The 21,611-nt window shown below is 44.0% G+C and overlaps 1 protein-coding gene across 2 annotated transcripts in view; it reads left to right on the forward strand.

Moving 5' to 3' along the window:
• The window catches only part of NGEF (neuronal guanine nucleotide exchange factor), a 195,069-nt gene that overhangs the window by 82,760 nt on the left and 90,698 nt on the right, over window positions 1–21,611 (forward strand). The gene's annotated exons all lie outside the window — the stretch shown is intronic.

Genomic DNA, 21,611 nt, shown 5'->3' on the forward strand with positions numbered 1-21,611 from the left:
AGAAATCTGGAGCACGCAAGTAATAAATCTGGTACGTTTTATGACAAGATAAAACCACCTCTTCGAAACCCTTTTGAAAGTGTTTAGCAAAGTGCTTCGAATCTAACCAATAATATCTTTTCTAAATTGATTTGCACAAAAAAAAAAGGTGTAACTTCTGCCAGAATTCTGTCACAAGGACCTTAGTAAACGTGGGCCTGAGCTCTAAGAGGAGGAGCCCCAGCGCTGTTATTTCAGGAAGAATACATGTATTTACCGAGACAGCCGCCTCAGGAGACCTGTCCTTATCTAGTCTTTGTCATCTCAAACATTTATGGTGCATCCATTCCCCAAGTCAGTGGAGTGCTGGCCAAAATCCCAAAGGCAGCAAGATTTGTTGAATGTCATGGATGGATGGAGGTGGTGTGAGTGTATTAGAAATGTCACGTTGCAACTGGAATATAATGGGTAACATCTCTCCAAAAGTACTGGAGTTAAAGGGGTTATCCCATCATAATGATCACTGTTAAATCTGTTAATGATTTGACAGTGATCATTTTTGTAAATATACTTTATTAACAAATTCCCACCGATTAGGATAAAATTCATCCCCACTTACCTTATTGTTGTGACTCGGTCTTCCCTGGTTACGACCACCGCTCTTCTGCAAAATCCTGATGGTCGCGCTTGCCCAGAAGACTCCTTCTTTTCTCCCGGCCGGGCCACTCGCTGTCCTGAACGCGCACGCTGCCGCGCATGCGCGACGGTGACTTCTTCCCGGCCAGAATAGTACAGAGCTGCGAACGCGCACGCCGGCTCTGTACTATACTGGCCAGAAATAAGTCACCATGGCGCATGCGAGGCGGCGTGCGCGTTCAGTCCAGTGCGCGGCCCGGCCGGGAGAAGACTTCAATCAAGATGAAGCCCGCCCCCAGCCAGAATCCAGGAAGTGAACGCGCGGTGGCAGCAGGTAAGTATAAAAACGCAGAGTGGGATAACCCCTTTAAGGACTCATGCACACAACCGTATGCAGTCTGCAAAACGAGGATCCGCAAAATGCGGATGATGTCTGTGTGACGTCTGTGTTTCATCCTTTCTTTTTTCGTGGACCCATTGACTGCAATGGGTCCGTGGTTCGGATTTTGTGGGCAAAATGAGGACATTTTCTATCTTTTTGCGGAATGCAGAAAGCACACCGATGAGTTTTAGGCCTCCTGCACACGACCGTTTTTTTTCCCCGTTTACTGGCCGTTTTTTGCATTTCGTATACGGTCCGTATACGGAACCATTCATTTCAATGGTTCCGAAAAAAAAACGGAATGTACTGTACCGTATGCATTCCGTTTCCGTATTTCAGTTTTTCCATTCCGTTTAAAGATAGAACATGTCCTATTATTGCCCGCAAATCACGTTCCGTGGCTCCATTCAAGTCAATGGGTCTGCAAAAAAACGGAACACATACGGAAATGCATCCGTATGTCTTCCGTTTTCCGTTCCGTTTTTTTGTGGAACCATCTATTGAAAATGTTATGCCCAGCCCAATTTTATCTATGTAATTACTGTATACTGTATATGCCATACGGAAAAACGGAACAGAAACGGAAACACAACGGAAACAAAAAACGGAACAGCGGATCCGTGAAAAACAGACCACAAAACACTGAAAAAGCCATACGGTGGTGTGCAGGAGGCCTTACGCATCCATATGCCCGTTCTACAAAAGATAGAACATGTCTAGTGTTGAGCGAACTTGTGTTTTATATTCGACGTCTAAAGTCCGAGTTCGGGTTATCGAAGAATCGCGTTATGGATTCTAAATTTCGTTATGGTCCGTGGTAGCGGAATCCATAACGCGATTCTTCGATAACCCGAACCCAAACTTTATACGCTGAACTTAAAACACAAGTTCGCTCAACACTAAACATGTCCTATCTTGGCTGCAAAATGCGGACCACGGACCAATTCAAGTTAGCGGGTCTGCAAAAAAAAAGGATGCAACACAGACGTCACATTGAAATAATCTATACTTTGTAGATCTGCGTTTTGCAGACAGCAAAATACATAAGGTTGTGTGCATGAGGCCTAGTTGTTACTAATCAGTACTAATTAGCTCAATCTTTGGTTAGCAAACGAGGAGCAGTGGAAGCGTCGCTAACGTGTAGTAGTCACCAGAAAGCTGAAAAACATGCGTGCGATTTTACAGCGTATTGCCCTGTTTTTGAAATCTAAAAATTTATTGTTAATACCTATTAGTGTTACCGGTAAAACTGCTGTTTTTCTCCCTTTAAATTGTATCTAAACCATTAAAACACTTGTATTAAAAACTATTGTAAGTGTCATAAAACCTTTGTAATATACTTAATTTTTCTGTTTTACCTGCAAACTAGGGTTTAGAATCTGTTCAATGGTGTACTGTGGTACTGATTCTGCTGTGGGGCCACAGTGGGCGATGAACAGGCAGGAGCGCACATCTCTGACTCTGCCTGTGCCAGCACCGCTCTGCTAAAGCCTGACATAGCATAACCGATGTACTATGCCAGGCTGGAGTGGAGCGGGCACAGGCAGGAACAGCAATGTGCTATGCCGAGCTCCTCTGCTAAAGACTTCCATAGCACATACAGGGTATCCTGTACTGATGTAGCAGAGCAACGCTGGTACAGGCAGGAGCAGAAATGGGCGCTCCTGCCTGTACAACGCTCACATACACCCATACACCACTGACGTGTACGGATTCTAAACCGCTATACGCACCTGAACTTCTTAGGTAAAACAGAAAAAAATACATAAATAATATTACTAGAGATGAGCGAATTTATGAAAAGTTTGATTTGGCTGATTCGCCAGATTTTACAAAAAAAATTCGCTTTGTGATGAATTACTTCATCACAAAGAGCATTTTTTTGTAAGTAGTGGGTGCAATGATAGCGCAACCCCCCGTCATTGTGCCCCTCAGATGCCGCGTTCATATATGATCGCAGCATCTGAGTGTAAAAACTGTGTAAGATTAACATAAAAAAAAAAAAGTAAATTAAACTCCATTTGCTCACGACGGGCCGTACGCCGCCATCTTGCTTGAAGATCTGGAGCGAAATCTCACGCAGTGCGAGATTACGCCATCACGTCGGCTGGTGTGGTGACGTCATACTTTGACACGCACAGGATTTAGGCCGAGATCTTCAATCAAGATGGCGGCTGCCGGCCCGTCGCAAGCAAATGGAAGAGGCAAGTATGATTTTTTTGGTTTGTTTTTTACACTATTTCAGGTTAAATCGATTCGCTAACACGAAGCACAAGGAAATTCGGCTTCGAGGCAAATCAAATTTTATCCTGAAATTTGGATCGAATTCCACTTTGATTCGCTCATCTCTAAATAGTTTTATAGGTTTAGGTACAATTTAAATGTCAGTTTGAAAACCATGATGATTTGTGATAAAATTGCATAATGGCACAGTTTCCAGCTCTGCTTTGGCCACCTGCCAGTCACTAAGTTTGGCCATACCCTTAAAGGCAACAGAGTAAGGAACTAGTTTCAAAAATTGACCTGATTAAAAAAAAGATACTGCTACCATTTAGTACCTACCGCTCTTATGCAGACATATATCTCTGTAGGCGTTTTCATCCTCTGGATTTAAATATGAATATTTCCTTTTCCCTAGGACAGGGCAGTGATAGGAGGTAGCGCCCTTTCTTCTCCCAGGGCACACCCTGATGTGGGGCTCCTGCATGATGGTAATTGGGGTGCTCTTGGTGTTAACGTTTTGTATGGGTGTAAGGCCTCATGCACACGACCATTGTTGTGTTCCGTGTCCGTTGTTCCGTTTTCCGTTATTTTCTGCGGACCTATTGACTTTTAATAGGTCCGTTGAAAACTCGGAAAATGCACCGTTTGTCATCCTCGTCCGTGATCCGTGTTTCCAGTCCGTCAAAAAAAATGACCTGTCCTATTTTTTTCACGGACAACGGTTCGCGGACCCATTCAAGTCAATGGGTCAGTGAAAAACCACGGAGGCACACAAGATTGTCATCCGCGTCCGTGATCCGTGTCCGTTTTTTTCCTATCATTTTCAAGGCAAACTTGACTTACATTTTTTTTTCACTTTTCATGTCTGGTGATCCTCCAAAAATCAAGGAAGACACACGGAAACAAAAATGGAAACGGATCACGGAACAACGGAACCCCATTTTGCGGAACGGAACACAACAACGGTCGTGTGCATGAGGCCTAAGGCTACATGCACACGAACGTTGTTTGTTTCCGTGTCCGTTCCGCATTTTTTTGCGGTTAGGATGCTGTCCGCATCAGTATGTCCATTCCGTAGCCCCGCAAATTGTTTTAAGCATTGTTACAATGGATCTGCAAAAAAATAACGGATGGCATCCATTGTTTTTTTTGAAGATCCACAATTTACAGACCGCAAAAACACATAGGGTCGTGTGCATGTAGCCTAAGGCAGGAGATGTAGGTGCTGTGGCCGGCGTATGGTGCTGGAGCCTGTAACCAGGCCAGGTGTAGAAAATAAACTTCTCTCTTCACCAAACGGCAGAATGGGAGTTGCAGCAGGGGCGTTGCTAGGGTCTCAAAAGATCCGGAGCCCAAGCACCAATGCTTATGGCCCAATTCTCGAAGTTGAACAACCCCACCCCGCAAACACTAGCACTGAAGACATTTTACTGTACTTGCTATACAGCAGCACATATAGTACCTCTCACGTCCAGGGCCTCCCAGGTGACGTCTCCTCTGATGTAGATCTGTCATCATCTTCTCCATTTGTTCCGGACACTTCTCTCCGCCGCCTCGTCTCTGCAGGGTGTGACACACAGACATCTTAGCTTCCTCACTTTTCTGTACCCCCAATTACTATCCTGAAGAAAAATTAGTGCCCCCCCCCCCATAGTAATAGTACTCATCATAGTCCCACCAATACTAATTCCCTTCTAGAATGCTCTCATTAGTAATACTGCCCCCTACTGGACCCAACAGTGATAAAGCTCCACAAGAGTGCCTCCATTAGTAGAAGAGCCCTCCAGTATTAATAATTCCCTCACAGAGCCCCCAGTAGAAATAAGTCCCCCTATCGTCCCCCCAGTGGTAATAAAGCTCTCTACAGACCTTCAGTAGTAATAAAGCCCCCATAATGCTCTTAGTAGAAATAATGCGGATCCCTCCTATAGAGCCCCCAATAGTAATAAGAACACCTAATTTTCCCCTGGATTTAAAATGCCCCCACATTGCCCCCAGTATTTATATCGCCTCCTACTGTTATAATGCTCGCCCTGAAGTGCCCCAAGTATTTATAATGCCCCCTGCAGTGCCCTCTGTAGTTTTATTCCTCCGTTTAGTGTCCTCAGAAATTATAATTCCTCAGCACCTCCGCCATACAGTCCCATGTAAATAACACTATTTCCCTCCCTCCGCCATAGAGTCCCATATAAATACATTCACACCATCTCTTCAGTCCCCTCCAATATACAGTCCCATGTAAATAACATCCCTCTCTATCTACAGCCCCCTCCAAAATACAGTCCCATGTAAATAACATCACACCATCTCTCCTGCCCCTTCCAATATACAGTCCCATGTAAATAACATCACCCCCTCCCCAGCCGCCTTCAACATACAGTCCCGTGTAAATAACATCACCTCCTCAATATTCAGTCCCATATAAATAACATTACTCCCTACCCCAGCCACCTCCAACATGCAGTCCCATGTAAATAACATTACCCTTTAACATTCAATCCCATGTAAATAATATCACTCCCTCCCACAGCTGCCTTCAACATGCTGTCCCATATAAATAACCTTACCCCTTAACATACAGTCCCATGTAAATATCACCCTACCCCAGCCACTTCCAAATTTCAGTCCCATGTAATTAACATCACTCCACCTCACTGTCCCATGTAAATAACTTCCCTCCCTTTAGCCCTAACATACAGTCCCAGTTAAATAACTATAACTCCCAGCATTGCTCTGCCTCTCACACTGAGTAATCTTCACTTACCTCTCCTCTTGTTAGCAGACATCACCTCAGCCTCTTACCAGGACTTCTCTTCACTACTGAGCCGTCCTCTCCTGCACTGGTCACATGATGGTGACATCATGGCAGGTCCTTTCCAGCTACTGCATTTAGAATTGATCACATGACCTGTGAGGTCATCACAGGTCCTTCAGCTCTTGCAGTGCATTAGATTTAATTGTATTGCTGTCCTGAGGACGGCAATACAGTTGTATCTAGCAGGCAGGCAGGACATTCGGGGCCTAGGACAAAACATCAGGGGCCCAGGCCCCGAATGTTTTGACCTTGCATCTCCCCTGAGTTGCAGTACATCCAACAGTAGAAAAACACAGTTCCAGACAATTGACAGTGCAGAATTTCCCAGATAGCAATGTATGGATATAGGTCAGGATGGGAATTGTAGCTTCTCTTCCTCTCTATCTTGCCAAAGTCTCCTTCTCTGCAGAGTCTAAGGCTGGCAATATTATATTACTGTTGCACTGATGGCTGTAATTCACAATTTAGGGGTACAGGATTGAGATGCGGTGGGCCAGGGTTGTGTACAAGTGTTGAATGATGTTTTATCAATCCCCCTCTCACTGCAGTAAAATCTCTATCAGACTCTAGTGCTCGGCCATGCAGATTCTGGACTTTCTAGTTCTTTCCTTTCTCTCTTTTTTTCCTGGAGCAAGTAAAATAGAGATGGTTTTCTCTCTGTAGATCTCTGAGATAGTGATTTTCTGGAACATAGGCCTAGTACTCTGAGGAATGCATATGTAGCTTCCTTCACTTCCTCAGCTAACTGTAAACTAAGCTAGGGGTGGACCTAGATGCAACACATAACTTCCTGTAGGGGTTCAGTAAGGATTGTTAACCCTGACAGATCCATACAGAACTATACCAAGTACATTACAAAGCATTACATAACAAGAATAGTTTGCAAGTACCCTGTTCTGGGGTACTGCACAGGGATAGACACCCATGTCTAACACTAGTCCCACTATTGGTTGGCTTAGTTTGAGACAGATTTGTGGTGCTATTTTGGAGCAAAATGTCTCATCTTAAAACATACTCCTTTACCACAAAACCACACCTCTTTCCATCAAGCCCCAGCTCTTTTCAAATGAGACCGAAAAGGTTATTAAGACCCTAATTGTGTGACTTTGTACCACTTCTAAGACAGATTCTAGGCACAGACACATTTGAAAATCTGGGCCACAGTATATTAGACAGCTGCATAAGTCTACTTTCACACTAGCGGCACGGACCTCCGGCAGGCTGTTCTGTCGGGTGAACAGTCTGTCGAATCCATCCTGCCGCTAGTGACTGCGTGCCCCCGGACTGCCGCTCCCTCCCCGTGACTATAATGGGCGCGAGGGCGGAGTTCCCGGCGAGGCACGGTAGTGCACGGCGAGAGGCTGCCGGAATAAAACTACGACATGTCCGACATTTATTCCGGCAGCCTCTTGCCGTGCGATGTCGTGCCTCGCTGGAAACTCCGCCCCCGCCCCCATTATAGTCAATGGGGACAGAGCGGCAGTCTGGGGGCACACGGTCACTAGCGGCAGGATAGATCCGACAGACTGTTCACCCGACGGAACAGCCTGCTGGAGGTCCATGCCATTAGTGTGAAAGTAGCCTAACTTTTCATTACACAGCGATCAAAAAGAGATTACATGGGTATTCCCAACTCGGATATGTAATCAATAACTGCAACATTTTGATTACATTTCTAATATACTTATACCACCACAGTCCATCCATGACATTTGGCAATTTGTGCTCCCTTTGGGGATTTGGCCAGCAATGCACTGACTTAATTTTTTGGGGAGAACTTTTAAAAAAAAATTTATTTTCCTCTACACATAAATGTACCATTTTGAACTCTAGAAACTCCTCCTGCATACATGGGTATAACTACCAGTTTAGCATGCAAGGCAGCTGATATGGGGCCAGTAACTAAGGGGACCACATCTCAAAGGATACAATCATGGCCAGCAGGTTGGAGACTGAGACAAATTTTGGTTTTCACAAAGTCTACTGCTTCGGTGTTTTTAGATCTCTTTGTCAGATGTTTCTATGGTATACTGAAGTATAATTATAAGCATTTCATAAGATGTTTAACGTCTATTGACAAATACATCAAGTTTATGCAAAGACTCAATATTTCCAGTATTGACCCTTCTATTTCAAGACTTCTGCAATTCCCCCTGGCATGCTGGATATCAGCTTCTGAGCCAAATCCTAACTAATAGCAATCTGTTCTTGCCTAATCACAATTTCAATTTGTTAGTTCACTACACGTTCTCAATGGGATTGAGAGCTGGAGAGTTTCCTGGCCAGGGGCCCAACATTTCAGCGGTATGTTTCCTTTGAGGTAACCATGGTTGACAGAAGAAGACAATGATTTCAAGTACCACCACTCCTCCTTATAAAGCAACCTGTCTGCTCTTCTAATTTAATCAACATGACAGAGTTATCAACTGCCTTGTCCTCATTAACACTTATGTTATCAGGTCATTTGGGGGCAGGGATGAAAAGCAGTAGAAATTGTGTTTTTTATTAAGTTCATTTTCAAGGCACGAAATGACTGTAGAAGCAAACTTTGTAGAAAGTTGTGTCAGCCTAAAAACTTTTGGCCACGACTGTAGGTGCATTCAGTGATAATTGTGGATGAAGGAAGGACAGATCGGAAACCAAAATAATCATAAGCTTCATGTAATGATGGAACAATCCCCATTCTAATGGAGATCCCATTGCAACAATAAAAATAGGTCCACATTTTGGGCCAATTCCCAAGGTGCTTGCTTGCTAACAAGGAGGTCTTGGACAGGTTCTCTCCAATGAGTGTTGAAGGGTTTGGTGCCAACAAGACCTGGTCCCCCTCTCTCCGTGATCTCCATAGTCTGCCTTTTTGGTGTGTATTTCCTTGCCTATGGATATTGTATTTATAGTTTAAGACAGAATATACTATAGATCACAATGTTAAGTGGTTTATTTGAAAGATTCTGTGGGAGAAGATTTAGATTTTTGATAAGATTTGAAGCAAGAGACACCATAAATAGGCGTAAGAAACCTTTGCGTGTAGTATGCAAGTGCTGGGCCTGGGGTGTCTTGCTACAGAATTAAATTAAGATGTTCAAGGACAGATCACTGCTTCTAGGTGATATTTTTTTTTTTATTCATAGCATGCCAGGGCTAAATTTTAATTGAAGTTCCAGTTTATTTTGTCCATAATGTGGCTGATTTCTCAGCAGAACTTTATCTTTGTCCCTCCGCCTCTGCTTATCCCTACTCTCTCCGGTCTCTGTAAATCTGCTTTGCATGCCTCCTGCTTGTTCCTCCAGCAGCTAAGTGGGTTAAGGCAAAACTCTGACCCAAATAGGAAGAAAACTGCATGCATAACATTTGCCTAATAAAGCTTATGCAGTGTAATTATGTAGCCGTTACAGCAATATGGCAGTCATTTACAGTTCCAACTTTTTGCAGCCTGTGTTAGTTTTGTGCATTTTAAGCAGACGAGAAAGTCGTAGACTGATATTACTTTTTTATTGTTTATGTTGTTGCAGTGCCCACTCAGTACATTGTCTGGCACAGCGCACTTACTGAATGCAGCCAACATCTAAATTTGAGCCCAAGTTTCCAATTACAGTGATAGATTGTGGAAAGCCGTGACTGCAGTCTAATAACATTATATGCTGTTTTCTTCTGAATCTGCCACAAGGCAAAAGATAAGCTGATGTAACTCACACGTAACCATCCACAAATGTGACACACAGGTGTTTATCAATCAGTGTCAAAATACTGTGATAACAAAGAAAACCACTTTATTAGTCATTCTGCCCTTGGTATAAAAAGAATTCAGCATCAGGTCATTCTTACATAGTCCAGTTTCACACTGGCGTTTACCTTTTCCGGCAGGCTGTTCTGGCAGGTGAACAGCCTGCCAGATCCGTACTACAGTGTGCACATGTGTGCTGCCGAAAGTCCCTCTGGCCCCTTTCACTATAATGGGGCCAGCCGGACATCCGACTGCAGCACGGCAAATATGCTGAGAGGCGGCCAGACAAAAAACGCTGCACGCAGCCTGCTGAAAAAGATCAGAACAGCCTGCCGGAAAAGATAAACACCAGTGTGAGCCTTAGGCCTGTTTCACTTTTGCGCTGTTGTTTTCCAGTATTGAGATCCGGCCGAGGATCTCAAAATCGGGGAAAAAAATGGTTCAGTTTAGTCCTAATGCATTCTGAATGGAAAGAGATCTGTTCAGGATGTAACAGGATGTCTTCCTTCCGTCAGCATTCCGTTGCAAGCTGTGGTTTTGTGTTCGGCCATTGAAACAAAACAAACTGGATCCATCAGTAAAAAACAATGTAAGTCAATGGAGCCTAAAAAAACGGACCCTTTGATTTTCAATGTATTTAGTGACCGATCTGGTTTGTTCCGTTTTGATTTCACACAACCGCATCCTAATGGAATGGATGCATCCTGATCTGCAAAATCAAAACTGATCCATTTAATTCCGGTTTTGAGATCCTCTGCGAGACCTCAAAACCGGAGTTACCAATGCAAGTGTGAAACAGGCCTTAAAGAGCACCTATCATCAGGAGTAAATCTATTAAACCAGGCATACTGCCTGATAGGGTTGGCGCTGCTCATTAAAATAATAATCTTGTGAAAATCGGTTGTGGCGTTCCCGAGAAAAAATACTATTTATGACTAGTGTTGAGCGAACCCGAACTGAGTTCGAGTTTGATGTTCGGGCATTTAATAAAGCTTTTGAAAGGCTGCAGGGCAGCCAATCAACAAGCTTTTAAGCTGTGGGAACTTAGAAGCCATCACAGCCATGCCTAGTAATGGCATGGCTGTGATTGGCCGGTGCATCATGTGACCCAGCCTCTATACAAGCTGGATCACGTGTAGCTCCGCCCATCAGCTCTGAGTAGTCCAGGGACAGAAAGCAGGCAGAGTGTTAGGAATCTCATCTGGCTATTTATTCTGTGGGTGACCTATAGTGATTTTTTGCAATACACTAGCTTTGTACCCCTGACACAGAAATATAATAATTAATCTGGCTGTTAATTCTGTGGGTGACCTATAGCGATCTTTTGTGGGTGCAATACACCATCTTTGCACCCCTGACACAAAAATATAATGGTTAATCTGTCTGTTAGTTCGGTGGGTGACATATACCCATTTTTTGTGTGAGGTACACCTGCACTGCATCCGTGACAAGGAAATTAATATAGTTAAAGGGAGTCTGTCACCTCCATATGGCCATATACAGTGCTTACATTGTCCTATAGCACACCTATACATGAATGTAATGGTACCTTTGTCTTTGTCTTTAGACTTGCAGAAGCTGGAAAAACTAACTTTGATTGATATGCAAATGAGCATTCGCAAGTGCCCAGGGGGGGCGTTCACTGTGTTGGTGCCCAGGCTGCCCTGCCTTTTTTCATTGTTCCCCCGCCCCAGCCTCTGCTTATGCCCGCCCTCCTATTCCCTTGCGTCATCCTAAGGTCTGGCCGAGATCCCGCGACTGTGTACTGCCTCGCCGGGACGGAGCATGCACACTGCGAACGGCGCAAAACCAGCCGTTCGCCGGAACATGCACAGTAGTTAAAGCATGCTCCCTCTTCTTTTATAGAGCAGGTCATTACGGATGCGGTGATACCTAATATTTAGACTTTTTTATATATTTCAGTTTTACACAATAAAAGCATTTTTGAAAAAAATAAATCATGTTTACATGTCTACATTTTCTGAAAGCTATATTTTTATTTTTCGGGCGATTGTCTTATGTAAGGGCTTGTTTTTTGCGGAAAGAGTTGACGTTTTTATTTTACACATTTTTTTTCTTTTTACGGAGGTTAAAGGAGGTAGATCATGTGATATTTTCATACAGCAGGTCATTATGGACGCAACAATACCCAATATGTCTATTTTTTTAAAGTTTTACAAAGTAAAAGCATTTTTGAAAAGAAAAGATCTTGTTTTTGTGTTGCCATTTTCTAAAAGCCATATTTTTTTTATTTTTCTGCCCGTTTTTTGCGGGATGAGGTGATGGTTTGATTGGTACCATTTTGGGGTACATATGACTTTTTCATCACTTGGTATTACACTTTTTGTGAGGGAAGGTGAAGCAAAAAATGGCTGTTTTTCAGTTTTTTTTTTACAGGTTCAACTAATGGTGTGGATAATGTTATATTTTTATAGAGCCAGTCGTTACGGACGCAGCGATACCTAATATGTCTGTTTGTTCGTTTTTACACTTTTGTAAGTCATTATGGGAAATTGCTGTTTTTTTATTTTTTTTTACTTGATACTTTTATTTTTTATTATGAAATACATTTTTTTTAAAAACTTTTTTCACTTTTTATTTTTGTCCCACTATGGGACTTCAGTTTTTCAGGGTTTGACACCTGTCTCAATGCAATACAGTACATGATGTATTGTACTGCATTGAGTTATCCGGCTTGGCTTCCGTGGAAGGCAAGCCCCGACGCCTCTGCAAGGCATAGGGCTAACTTCCCTGCCATTGGGTTCCCAGTCACCGTAGCGCGTTGACCCGATGGAGATATGGAGGGAACCCGTACCCTCCACAAGCCCCATGTTTGCCGCGGTCAGTGTGCTGGGTATACAGCACGACTGTCAGTGACAATTGGGCCCGTGCCGCTGATCAGCCCGCCTTATCTGTATGGCGCTGGGAATCAAGTCACCTCCTGCAGCGCCATACAGGTACGGTGATGGTATCCTACCGATTAAAGGGGTTGTCCGGGATTTTAATATTGATAACACCCTGCAACTCCACCAATCAGCTGTTTCTGAATAGGAGCCCGAACTACACAGCTCGGTTCACAATGTAGTGGACGGAGCTGATTACAGTGCTGCAGTAACCAATTCCGTCCACTACACGTAGTGCCACCGCTGCAACTACTCTAGAAAAATTGATTCTGGGGGTGCAAGGTGTCGGACCCCTGCCGATTTAGATATTGATGGGTTATCCTGATGATAGACCCTCAATCTAAAAATCCTGAACAACCCCATCAGATTAAGATTATGGAATAGCTAAAGGAGCATAGTTGCTCTCATTCTTCTGTGCCATAGGGTCCCTTAGGCCAAACAAAGATCTACTACAACTTGCATGTTACCATTAGAGTGCAGTACAGATTTTGCATCAGGCTCATGAGCTTCTGAACATATAGCCCCTCAAAAGGTAATTACTATTTTTTGGCCTGTACCCTTTGATAAAAAAAAAAAAAGGCTGATAGAAATCCTATAAAAGGAATTGTTGTTGAAGCAATTCCCATATACAGTATGTTCTCTTAGGTTCACAAACCTACCTTTGTTTCCCAGACCTCAAATCTTTGGATTTTTGCTATGTCTGTAATTTAAATGTAATCTCCTAAAATAACACTATGCAATTTCATCTCACCCACTTTATAATAATTGTTTCTGACATTTCAATATGAGATCCATTGTTATCACAGAACGAGGTTGCCGCTTTCCTCAGCCTTTCCTTGCACAAGCACATAAAATGCAGATGCTCTGGTGCTGTCTCCTTACATTTTGTTTTAAAGCAATTTAAGAAGAAGCAACTGATTTGACCTTGTCTGCTAGTCCTGCCCTTTCTATTTGCATCAGTAGGTCCATCTGCATTGACATGACAATTGTAGCCAGGTCATATGTTTTCTCGGATTGGTTGTTGAATTTCACCTGTCTGCTTTAATTGCTAACACAGTTTAATCTTTTCCGGAGCAGAGGATGGGAGTGGTAGTCTATCACAGTGGCTTCCCTCAGGCTGTTGCTCCCTAGGGTTGGTGCAGTGGATAAAGGACGCACCCTTTCTGTCCTCGGCGCACTCATTGTAGTTAGGGCTCGTGCCTGATGGTAGTTTGGGTTGCCCTTGATGTTAAGTGGTTTTATGGATGCCTGGAAGGAGGTGTAGTAGTGCAATGGCCAGCGTGTGGTGATGTAGGAGTCAGTAAACCAGGCCATCTTTCCTTTAAGAACCTATGACGTACATGTAAGTCACAGGTCCGGTCCCTAAACCTGGCGCCCGCTCGCACGTGCAGCGGGCGCCTTAGCCGCAGTGTTTCTGCTATTTTAAATAGCAGAGACCCGCGGCACATGTATGCGATCAGTCAGCCATATACGAGTGTGGTATCGTTGGAGCAATACTGACCTGGAGAATGAAGATAACAGGTCAATTTTACTGCATAGTGTACAGTGTTTCTGCCTTGTTTCTAAATTAGTTCTTATGGGCCTTCTTGGTCAATCAGTTGTGCAAAGAATGTCATTTGGTGGTAACTTCCACAATTATCCAGTAAGAACAGATCACCTGTAGAGTTTACTTTTGCAGAAGATACCTTAACCATGGATTTGCCCGATGACCAGTTTCGGACTAGGGTGCCTAGGGCCCACCAGTAAAATTTATTTTGGGGGCCCACCATACATTAAAATACACTCACCTAAAGAATTATTAGGAACACCTGTTCTATTTCTCATTAATGCAATTATCTAGTCAACCAATCACATGGCAGTTGCTTCAATGCATTTAGGGGGGGGGGGGGGGGGGGGGGGGGGGGGGGTCCTGGTCAAGACAATCTCCTGAACTCCAAACTGAATGTCAGAATGGGAAAGAAAGGTGATTTAAGCAATTTTGAGCGTGGCATGGTTGTTGGTGCCAGACGGGCCGGTCTGAGTATTTCACAATCTGCTCAGTTACTGGGATTTTCACGCAAACCATTTCAAGGGTTTACAAAGAATGGTGTGAAAAGGGAAAAACATCCAGTATGCGGCAGTCCTGTGGGCAAAAATGCCTTGTGGATGCTAGAGGTCAGAGGAGAATGGGCCGACTGATTCAAGCTGATAGAAGAGCAACGTTGACTGAAATAACCACTCGTTCGTTACAACCGAGGTATGCAGCAAAGCATTTGTGAAGCCACAACACGCACAACCTTGAGGCGAATGGGCTACAACAGCAGAAGACCCCACCGGGTACCACTCATCTCCACTACAAATAAGAAAAAGAGGCTACAATTTGCACGAGCTCACCGAAATTGGACTGTTGAAGACTGGAAAAATGTTGCCTGGTCTGATGAGTCTCGATTTCTGTTGAGACATTCAAATTGTAGAGTCCGAATTTGGCGTAAACAGAATGAGAACATGTATCCATCCTCTGATGGCTACTTCCAGCAGGATAATGCACCATGTCACAAAGCTCGAATCATTTCAAATTGGTTTCTTGAACATGACAATGAGTTCACTGTACTAAAATGGCCCCCACAGTCACCAGATCTCAACCCAATAGAGCATCTTTGGGATGTGGTGGAACGGGAGCTACGTGCCCTGGATGTGCATCCCTCAAATCTCCATCAACTGCAAGATGCTATCCTATCAATATGGGCCAACATTTCTAAAGAATGCTATCAGCACCTTGTTGAATCAATACCACGTAGAATTAAGGCAGTTCTGAAGGCAAAAGGGGGTCCAACACTGTATTAGTATGGTGTTCCTAATAATTCTTTAGGTGAGTGTATTACCTGCTCACACAGCAGCAGGATGCTACCAGATGATTGAATATGGGGCTCCCTGCAACAACTTTGAGAAGGTAGGTCCTGGGGAGAAGAGGACACTGGCTAGCTTTTCTCTATACCTAGAAGTCATCTCAGCTATCTGATCGTGTCTAGAATAATACACTGGGGAGTTTCTTAAGTAATCTAAAGTTTTTTCTATGAACATAGGCTGGTTGAGGTGCTGTACACTGAATATATGTATGTAGTGCAGTAAGTCTACTGTGTTATGTGCCACTTGTGCAGGGGGTGGGAGACTGGTAGTGTTGAGCGTGAATATTCGAATAGCGAAATTTTTAATCGAATATCGGCACTTCGCTAATTCGCAAATATTTCGAATATAGTGCTATATATTCGTTATTTCGAATATTCTTTTTTTTATTTATTTTTTATTGTTACCCTAGCTTTTCCAAAAGCAGTACTTTTAAGAGAGGATTCCCTGCTCCCTGCCCGCTCAAGTCAGTGCCCGTTGCCGCCTCTATCTACTTCCCCTGCGCATGGAGCGTCCCCATCACCATGGGAACGCCTCCATGCTAGAATGTACTGTCGGATGTGAGAATCAAGTTGCAATCGCAATGCGAATAATATAACTTTAATAAATCGCATAACGATTTTAACTTGTACCTGGTTTACAATGGTTGGCATTCTTGAATTAGCGAAGATGGAGAAAATTTCGTTTTGACTAATAAATATATACGTCATCCTCGCTAATTGAAAGTAATTTAGTAAACCAGGTCTAAGCTGAAATCCCATTGCGATTAATTCAAGTTATATTAATCGCATTGTGATTTTAACTTGTAGCTGCTGCTGGGTCTCTAATGGAATGGGTCAGCTTGCTAGAATTAACGAAGTTAACGGGGGCCCACTGGGGGGATTCACCTGTACCCCTGTGGGCCAGTCCAAGCCTGCCAATGACTGATGCCATTTAATATATATTTTTAGTTAGGCAATACTTTGGTTATTATATTAATGCATTTAAAAAAAACGCTATTGTCTTTATCAGCAATAGAAAACCAGACCATAAAAATTATTCTGCGTAAAAGCAGTTAAAATCTGTATGCCAGAACACTTCTTCCAGAGAAGAGCATAATATGTGCCTTCATCTGTTCTTTCTCACTCTGTCCATATAAACTCTATTTAGTAGATTAGGGGATTCTGTTTGACGTTTCTTATTTTTCAGTACTTGTATACTGCCACTGGGAATTGCCAAAATAATATAATTCAGACCATTGTTTAATTCACTGCTATGTACTGTACTTATTAAACGAGACTGAAACCTAAAAAGGAAGTTTCATGTCAAACAACTACTATTCAGAAAAGTAAATGAGGGTTGCTTAGAAATTGGCAGGGAATGGCTTGATTGCCATAGGCATTATCTCAGTTCAAGTTATGTTCTTCTCATATGTAGACGTGTTCACACCACTTCTATCCTATGTTTAACATATAGAATGGGAAAAAAAAGTATGCAAAAGTGCAGTACATACACGATAAACTGATATGTTTTTTGTTGTTTTTTTATTACAATGGAACCTTGTAGAGACAGGCGCCACTGTATGGCATCCATCTCTTTAAGGTATATATTGTGTATACGTTAAATGTGGGACAAAAACTTGATGTGAACACAGCCTTAGGGCTTGTTCACACGACCGTATGGCTTTTTCAGTGTTTTGCGGGCCGTTTTTAATGGATGCATTTTTTGTTTCAGTAGTGTTTCCGGTTCTATTCCATTTTTCCATTCCGTTTTTCCGTATGGCATATACAGTATACAGTAATTACATAGAAAAAATTGGGCTGGGCATAAAATTTTCAATAGATGGTTCCACAAAAACGGAACAGATACGGGAGACATACGGAGTACTTTCCGTATGTGTCCCGTTTTTTTTGCGGACCCATTGACTTGAATGGAGCCACGGAACATGATTTGCGGGCAATAATAGGACATGTTCTATCTTTAAACGAAACGGAAAAACGGAAATAAGGAAGCGGAATGCATAAGGAGTACATTCAGTTTTTTCCGCGGAACCATTGAAATGAATGGTTCCGTAAACGGACCTCAAAAAACGGCCCGTATACGGAAAAAACGTTCATGTGAACGAGCCCTTAGTCTATTATTATGGGAGCGGCCCCTTTCACCTTCTCATGGATACAGGCCACTTCCTCTACGTCACAGGCACTGTAATACAAAAGTAATGTAGTAGAGAACCAGGCCAAGTTTTACACCAAACTCAAGGTATAGGAAGGGAAATTAGAGCTGATATGTTAAAGGGGTTATCCCATGAGTAATGTAAAAAATGAAAATCAGTCATGACAACCTCTTTCTAAGGCTCCATTCACACGTCCGCAAAATGGGTCCGCATCCTTTCCGCAATTTTGCGGAATGGGTGCGGACCCATTCATTCTCTATGGGGACGGAATGGATGCGGACAGCACACAGTGTGCTGTCTGCAGCCGCAATTGCGGAGCGCGGCCCCGATTTTGGGTCCGCAGCTCCGCAAAAAGATAGAGCATGTCCTATTCTTGTCCGCAGCTTGCGAATAGGCATTTCTATGGGGGTGACGGGCTGGTGTGTTGCGGACCCGCAATTTGCGGGTCCGCAACACACCACGGACGTGTGAATGTAGCCTAACAATGCTAGAACCAACCCTAAAGCACAAATGGAATTACAGATCTCACCATTCACTGCATCAATTGCTCTACTTGATTTATTTCAGGGGGCATATAAGCAGTGTCCCAAAGGACTACTGCAAATAAAACATTTTTGTAAAAGGGTTCAATTAATATTGCCAAGTTAAATGTTGTGATTTGTTGTTGTAGCACTTATTTACAATGTATGGGCAACCAAACAGTTAATATTAGCAGACTGGTTAGGTTACTTGGGTGATGGACCAGGTCTGCTGGTTAGTTAGTCTGAGCAGAGCTACTGGAAGGATGTGTGTTTAAGAGTACCAGAAGACCAGGCTCAAGTCCAGAGAATTGCTGTCTCTGAGCTTTCAGTAGTGATGGACGAACATCGGCCGGGACGTTTCTCGAATGTTAGCGGTGGACCCCATTTACTTTAATGGCAGGCGAACCCGAAAAACCTTCAGGTCATGTTTGCAGGCACCAAATACTTACTAGGAGTGCACAATTGGTCCCATAACATGGACAGTGACATACCAGAGGGGGATCAATAGCAAATATTCCCACCAAAAATATGTATTTTATTCAGGAGCCATTTTTATGCGTCTTAAAGGGAAACTCTCAAAAAAGTGCCCTGCTGGAGACTAGAAATTTTTTATTTTAGGCCACAGGAGTACAGGACAAATATTGGTACAGGCCCCAAAAATTAGGCATTCACCTGACAGAAAAGAACAAGTGATTATGTGGCTGGAGGTATATTAGACGGTCAGTGGACAACAATTTTACAGTAGGCCAGTACAGGCCCCGAAAATTAGGCATTAACCTGACAGAAAAGAAGAAGTGATTACGGTATGTGGCTGGAGGTATATTAGACGGTCAGTGGATAACAACTTTACTGTAGGCCAGTACAGGCCCCAAAAATTTGGCATTTACCTGACAGAAAAGGCCTTTTATGCCGCTGCATATACATAAGACAAAGTCCATTCTTTGTTCTGGGTGGTGGCGGATATGTGTGGGCTGGCATGAGGAAATTCAATTACACATGGTCGTCACAGGTGTTGAATTTCTCTGAGATCCATGCCTCATTCATTTTTAGAAATGTGAGGTAGTCCACACTGTCGTGAGCTAGGCGAGTGCACTTATCGGTCACGATCCCCCCTGCTGCACTGAACATCCTTTCGGACAGGACACTCGACGAGGGGCAAGCCAAGAGTTCCATGGCAAATTGTGCCAGCTCTGTCTACAGGTCAAGCCTGCATACCCAGTAGTCCAGGGATTCCTCGCTTCTCAGAGCGTCCAAATCGGCCGTTAACCCGATGTAGTCAGACACTTTTCGGTCTAGGCGTTCCCTGAGGCTGGATCCGGAGGGCGGCTGTCGATAGGTTGGCTGCAAGAATGATATAATATCCGAAGTGACCAACACATCTTAAAACCACTCTCTTCTTGCAGGCACGGTAGGATTGGTACCCGCACCTGTTTCACTGTGGGTGGAAATTCCTCTGCCAGCGCCCGCAACAGCAGAATGCAGCATCTCTCGCAGCAAGGCCTGGAAATGCTACATTCTGGCAGCCCTTTGTGATGCTGGTAACATGTCCTCCATTTTGTATTTGTATCGGGGGTCTAAGTACGTTGCCACCCAGTACTGGTCCTTGCCCTTTATGCTTTTTATACAGGGGTCCCTCTTCAAACACTGGAGCATGAAGGCCCCCATTTGCACTAAATTGGAAGCGGTGGAGCGCCCTGGCTTCTGCTCATCGCCCAGGAGAATGTCGTCCTTGGTCTCCTCCCCCCAGCCACGGACAACACCAGGGATCCCCAAAAAGTTTAAAGTCCCCCTCAAAGCTCTTTTTGCTCCTCCTCCTCCCCCCAGCCACCATCCTCCTCTGACTCCTCTTCACACTCCTGCTGACTTGCCTCAGATGGAGTAGGCCCCCCTGGGAATTCATTCAGCATTGCGACTTCCTCATGCTCCTGCTCCTCAACAGCTTGATCAATGACACAACGCAATGCAGGCTCCAGAACGAAGGCTTAAGGTACGATATCACTGATGGCCCCCTGGCTGCAAATGACCAGTTTGGTGATCTCATTAAATGGCCGCAGAAGTCTGCATGCATCGCGCATGAGCAGCCACTGGCGCGGTGAAAAGAAAGCAAGCTCCCCAGAACCTGTCCTGCTGCAGAGTTCGTACAGGTAGTCATTAATGGCACGTTGCTGCTGGAGCAGCCTATCAAGCATATACAAGGTGGAGTTCCAGCGCGTCGGGCTGTCACAAATCAGATGTCTGACGGGCAGGTGGTGTCGCCGCTGAACATCAGCAAGGCGAGCTATGGCCGTGTAAGATCTTCTAAAATGGACAGAGATTTTCCTAGCCTACCGCAAGACATCCTGGACCCCAGGGTATTTGGCAACGAATCGCTGCATGACTAAGTTCAGGACGTGTGCCATGCACGGCACGTGTGTCATTTTGCCCTGTTTCAGCGTGCTCAGCAGATTGGCACCATTGTCGCACACCACTTTACCAACTGTCAAAATGAACGGGGTTAGCCACTGATCGGCCTGTGACCGCAGAGCTGAAAGCAGTGCAGGACCGGTCTGGCTCTTGGCTTCCAGGCACAACAGCCGTAGCACAGCATGGCAACGTCTCACCTGGCACGTCGAATAGGTTCTGGGGAGCTTGGTGGTGCAGCGGAAGAGGCGGTAGCAGTGGAAAAGGAGGAGTAAGCAGAGGAGGAGATGGAGGATAGAGTAGGAGGAGGATAAGAGGCAGGCCTGCATGCAATCCGTGGCGGTAACACCAAATCCCCATGGGTGCCACAGGTTACATGCATATAAATCCCCTTAATCAGTATTTTGTGGAAGCAGGTGTATCGCAGGCCTCAATCAATATTTGGTGGAAGCAGGTATATAAAAACCCCTTAATCAGTATTTTGTGGAAGCATGTATATCGCACCCCTCAATCTTTATTTTGTGGAAGCAGGTATATAGAACCCCTTAATCAATATTTGGTGTAAGCAGGTATATCTAACCCCTTAATCAGTATTTTGTGGAAGCCGGTATATCGCAGGCCTCAATTAATATTTGGTGGAAGCAGGTATATCAATCCCCTTAATCAGTATTTTGTGGAAGCAGATATATCGCACCCCTCAATCAGTATTTTGATTGTGGAAGCAGATATATTGCACCCCTCAATTAGCATTTTGTGGAAGCAGGTATGTCAAACCCCTTAATCAGTATTTTGTGGAAGCAGGTATATCGCACCCCTCATTCAGTATTTTGTGGAAGCAGGTATATATAACCCCTTAATCAATATTTTGTGGAAGCAGGTATATCAAACCCCTTAATCAGTATTTTGCGGAAGCAGGTATATCGCAGGCCTCAATCAATATTTGGTGGAAGCAGGTATATCAATCCCCTTAATAAGTATTTTGTGGAAACAGGT

Source organism: Bufo bufo, chromosome 4 (assembly GCF_905171765.1).
Source record: "Bufo bufo chromosome 4, aBufBuf1.1, whole genome shotgun sequence".
Taxonomy (NCBI): Eukaryota; Metazoa; Chordata; class Amphibia; order Anura; family Bufonidae; genus Bufo; species Bufo bufo.